The 5109-nt window shown below is 46.8% G+C and overlaps 1 protein-coding gene across 3 annotated transcripts in view; it reads right to left on the bottom strand.

Annotated features, from left to right (window-relative positions):
• Positions 1–5109, bottom strand: part of Siah3 (siah E3 ubiquitin protein ligase family member 3) — a 60359-nt gene that overhangs the window by 2677 nt on the left and 52573 nt on the right. The gene's annotated exons all lie outside the window — the stretch shown is intronic.

Below are 5109 nucleotides of genomic sequence, written 5' to 3'. Positions count from 1 at the left end.
AGGTAGATGATATATATATATATATGTAGGTAGGTAGGAAGGTAGGTAGGTAGATAGATGATGTATAGGTAGATAGATAGATGATAGGTAGGTAGGTAGGTAGATAGATAGTTAGGTAGATAGATGTAGCACTAACAATTAGAGAAAAAGAGGCCATGAATTTGAGAGGGGGCAAGGGGAGGTAGGGAAGTTTGAAGGAAGAAAGGGAAGGGGAGAAATGAAAAACTGTTAGAGAAATAATATCAATGAGGGGAGTGGCGTGAGAGGACTCAGTGGGTAAAGGCACGTCTCACCAAGCCTGATAACCTGAGTCCTATCCACAGAACCCACTTGGCAGAGGGAGGGAACGAATTTCCTCAAGATGTCTTCTGACTTTCCCATTCATACTGTTATTCAGTACATGTACACACACACACACACACACACACACACACACACACACACACACATTTAAAAAGCAAACAAACAAACTGGGGTTGGGGGGACACACTTGTAGTCCTGATACTGAGAAGATGGGGACAATAACTGTAATTTTGCAGCTGTTATGAGTCATAATGTAAATGTCTGTGTTCTCTGATGGTCTTAGGTGACCGCTGTAAAGGAATTGTGACCCAGAGGTTGAGAACCACTGCTTTAAGATATTTGTGAGGAGGTTCATGGGCTATATATGAAAATACTAGGCTATTTTATAGAGGGATTTGAGCATCCAAGGATTTTAGCATCTGGAGTGGGAGGGGCTTCTGGAACCAAGCCCAGTGAGTCCTAACAGACGACCATATACAATGGGGCCCTGGAAGTTACTGGAGGGGGTGACGTTACTCTGAGTGAAGATAAAGGGTGGCTTCTCTAGCAAGAACAGAAGGTTTACCAGCAAGGAGAACAGAAGGTCAGAGAAGCCAGAAAGAGCACAGGGTACATTAGAACTGTTGAGAACTTTGCGAGAAGCCACCCGGTCTAGTGCAGACGGAGAGTAGTGGGGTCATACTGCTAAGGTCTTCTACGTCAAACTATGGCTGAAATGGCCTCTGTGCCCAGCAGTGGGTAGCAGGAGGCTCGGGAGACTCTCTTGATAGCTTTAAGGGACCCCTGTGGGTAGCATGGCATTCAGAATGGGGCCGGCAGATCCCTACCCTGTCCCACTATGGTACCCAAGCGATGGTCCTTCCACATAGTCTTTCTGGTTGCTTGCTCTTGGTTTCGTCTTCCACCACGACCAGCCATTTTTGTTTTTTAATTGCTGCGGCGCCACATGGTAGACGAGGGGAAGCAGAGGGGAAGCAAATGACTATGTAAATCAAGTCTGGCATCACGAGCTCACGGAGACCTGTGCGCGCACTCTCTGCACTCTGAGAAAGAACTAAAAATAAAGGCAGCCTTAATTCTTCATTTCTCCCCGTTCTGTCTTTTGATGCAAAATATGTTTCATTTAAATGATGCAGGGTGAGGGAGGTCACGGGTTCTGCTGGCAGGGAGAAGGGATTTGTTTAATTGGCAAAATGCTAATCATTTTTGGATGATGAATCCTAATCTTCCCATCTAATACAGTGGATGTGAGAGTAATTACTTTCCTTCACTAAACTGTTAACGCAACATTAGTGACTACACTAATTAAAACTAATGAACTCTTACCACTGATAAACCCTCCGTCAGGCAATGGATGGCGTCCCTCTATTGGCCGTGTTTAACTTCCCATTTGCAAGAGAGGTTTGGAATTAACCTTTAGAGTAAGCCACGAAATTGGGTTTAGAAATGTTAGGCTTTATAGACTGGGTATAATTCTATCCCTAACCATTAGTGAGCCTACTTCCACCAAGGGTGTACTTGAATTTTAAGACACATTTCTCAATTTGATCAGCCACACTCCTAGGCTTGGTAATGGCTGTCCTTTCTGAATCCTGATTTCAGGAGGGGAAACCTGTCCTTGGAATTATCTGGGACCCTTTCTCCAGCTTCTGCTCCCTGTGGGTAGAAGGCTCACCCAGAGGGTTGCTTTTCCTTTCCACTCACCTCAAGGAACTGGGGCCATGCTACTTGAACAGGAAGAGGATTCTGTGCCCAGGTTTAAATGATGCTCAGATGTGTGTTTGTGCTAGTTAGCAGAGGATTGAATCCTGGGAGAAGGGACAGGTCCAATGTTGCCAAGGCCTTTTATCCAGAGGGTGGAAGAACAAACAGGACGGGTGGCAGAACATTTTGGGCAAGTATTAGAGGGTGGGGCTAATGTCAAGGCCTGATCCCCAGTAAACAGTCAGGTCGGCCCAGAAGTGAGGGTAAACATGACTTAGGGCTTTAGTGTTTAATCACTGTCTGTTTCTGAGAAAGACAGGCAGAGAGAAAAGCTAAATGTTTTCTTATTTGGTTTTCCTGCTTCTCTGCATCTTTCCCTCAAAACCTGTGACCATCAAAAGCCTGGGAAGACACGGAAACACTCCACCAACGGTTAAGAAGTGAGCTGAGGCCACGGGTGGCAGTGCTCGCCTTAATTTTCCGGGAGGCAGATCTCCGAGTTCAAGGTCAGCCTGGGCACAGGCAAATTCCAAACAGACAGGGCTCTTACCTGAGAAACCCTGTCTTGAAAAACTAAAACCAACCAACCAAACAAAACAACAAAACAATCCTTAGGGGTGAGGGTTAGGGTTAGGGTTAGGGCTAGAGATAGAAGTCACAGTGAAGCTTCAACACACAGACAGGACATCCTAATGTAGCACTGCTCTCCCCGCTCCCTGGGATTCAGTTCTCAGCCGATTGACGGGGCAGAGTTGGGTGATATGTTTCTGTGGGCCTTATGGTCATGTCTGCATTCTTCGTTAAAATACTTCTGCATAGTGAGTAGGATCTAAATGCATACATTTTAACACCATACTCCGGTGGGGCTGTCAATGCCTGTTTCGGGAATTCACACCTCAGCACGATCACCTAACGTTTTATTGGAAAAGACCATGCACCAGAGATAACGAGCACAATTGCCTCAATTGCTAGCTGTAGCTCTGATTCACACCAGATGCTGCTAATTAACACTTACGCATGGGTTCTCATTGGGGAAATTAGTGGCTTGTCAATCAGCGGAACAGATGCTCAGAGTGGACTCTCTGATGTGCGAGAGTCAACTAAAGAGAAGTCAGGCACACGGAGTCTCCGAGTCTTTGGCGAATGGGTTCTGAAAGTTCCTTCTCTAAGTAAGCACTTGGTGCCCAGCCTCTGAGATAGGACTTACGGTAGCCGGATACCCTCCCTTAAGAGTTCAGGTGTTACTTCACTGCATGCTGTAATTCTGGCATTTGGGAGGCTGAGGCAGGAGGATTGTCATGAGTTTGACATCAGCCTGTATAAGACCCTGGCTCAAAAAACATTGTCAAGCTGCTTTGTAAATACTCATATTTAGAAGCATAGATTAATGTGTGCTCAGACGTGCTCCTTAGAGCAGGGGGGGCAGTTAACGCAGAGACTCAGAGCTGGTCAAAGGGCAAAGGGTAAATGATGGTGGAAAGCTTGACTCTAAATGGCGCAGCTCTATCACTCCCTCCTAGGCTCAGGAAACATTTATGAAGATGGGGTAGAAAGAATATAAGAGTCAGAGGCTGGGGAGATGGGCAGAAATACATCTTTTGGACACAACATGGCCAGTGCATTCATGAACTCACCGAAGCTGTGGTTATTTGCACAAGACCTGTACAAGACTGGTCCAGCCAACATTTCATCATGGGTGGGGGGCTATGAGGTCCTATTCCTAACAGTGTGTAGTGTGTGTGTGTGGGGGGGGGGTACTGGCAGTTAATGGTTTCTGGGCGAGAAGGTGTCACTTTCCTCAATGCTGTAGACTCTGAGCAATGGCCTTTGGGCCAGAAAAACAAAAACAAAAACAAAAACCTCCCCATGCTGGTGGGAGCAGCTGTAATGGAATGGTGGGTCCATCCAAAGGAAGGAGATGTGGAGGTGGAAGGGAGAAGAGGAAAGTTTCAGAGGGAGGTGAGCGGGAGACGGCAATGAAATGACCGAAAGCCATTATATTCATGCATGGAGCTGCCAGAGAGAGAGAGAGAGAGAGAGAGAGAGAGAGAGAGAGGGAGAGAGAGAGCCCAGTCTCACCCCCCCCAAAAAAAAAAACAGAGAAAAAGGACTATTTTTGCATGCAGTTTCTTTTCTGGTGACTAAAATCCCTGAAGCTGGGTGTGGTGATCATGGATTCAGGATCTATCTATGCCACCAATTCACTCAGGAAGAGGGAAACAGGATGCTACTGAAGAAAGAAACAACTGTGGTGGATAAATCTGTTTTAAACCAAGACCCATGCGTGACAAATAACTTAAGGAACCCATAGAGATGACCACATAGACCTCTGTGGTCTCAAAGCCTCCCAAGTGGTCCTCTTTGAAAGGAGATCCCTGGTTATGTGAGGGATAGGAAAGAAAACGGGGATGATGCTCTGAGAATGACAGAACCCTGCACGCTTGAGTCCCTAGACTTGAGATCATGGGGCCTTTAGCTTCTAGATCCACCCCCTTGCCTGGGCAGCGTTAGTTGGTTCGTCTGTGTTACCTTCTCACTAGAATCATTGTTGATGAGAGTACAGTGCCCGGCACACACAGGTGCTTGGCACACGTTTGCAGCACAGATGCACTGGTAATAGCCTCCTCTAGAACACACTGGCTCAGCCCTTTACCTCACTCAGCTTTGTCAGCCATGGGCTCAGGCTGATGCCGGTTTGAGGCAATCATCTCTTCTGGTTACTGCCTTGACCCCTGTCCTGGGATGTGGTCAGAAAGCAATTGAGCGTCAGACAACTTCTTTATTCAACGTGCATTGAAAGTCGCTAGTTGGTGGCTCTCTCTCCTTGGTTGGGCTGGAGTTATTGATGACAGGGGTTATATTCATTTTCCCAGTACTGTATCCTGTGGTGGGCAAGACCGGCACTTTTCAGCTCCAGGGGGTTCACAGATTTTCAATGAGTACACACTATTGGAATGAAAGAATGAGTCATGGCTTATCAACTGAACCCCTTTCTTGCCCATATGCACTGGTGGCTCTCTCCTCTACCCCGGCTCCCCAGCTGCTAGAGAAATCTCTCTCTCTCTCTCTCTCTCTCTCTCTCTCTCTCTCTCTCTCTCTCTC

This window comes from Microtus ochrogaster, chromosome 17 (genome assembly GCF_000317375.1).
Source record: "Microtus ochrogaster isolate Prairie Vole_2 chromosome 17, MicOch1.0, whole genome shotgun sequence".
Lineage (NCBI taxonomy): Eukaryota > Metazoa > Chordata > Mammalia > Rodentia > Cricetidae > Microtus > Microtus ochrogaster.
The sequence above is the reverse complement of the archived record's forward strand: the minus strand, read 5'-3'. Positions and strand labels throughout refer to the sequence as shown.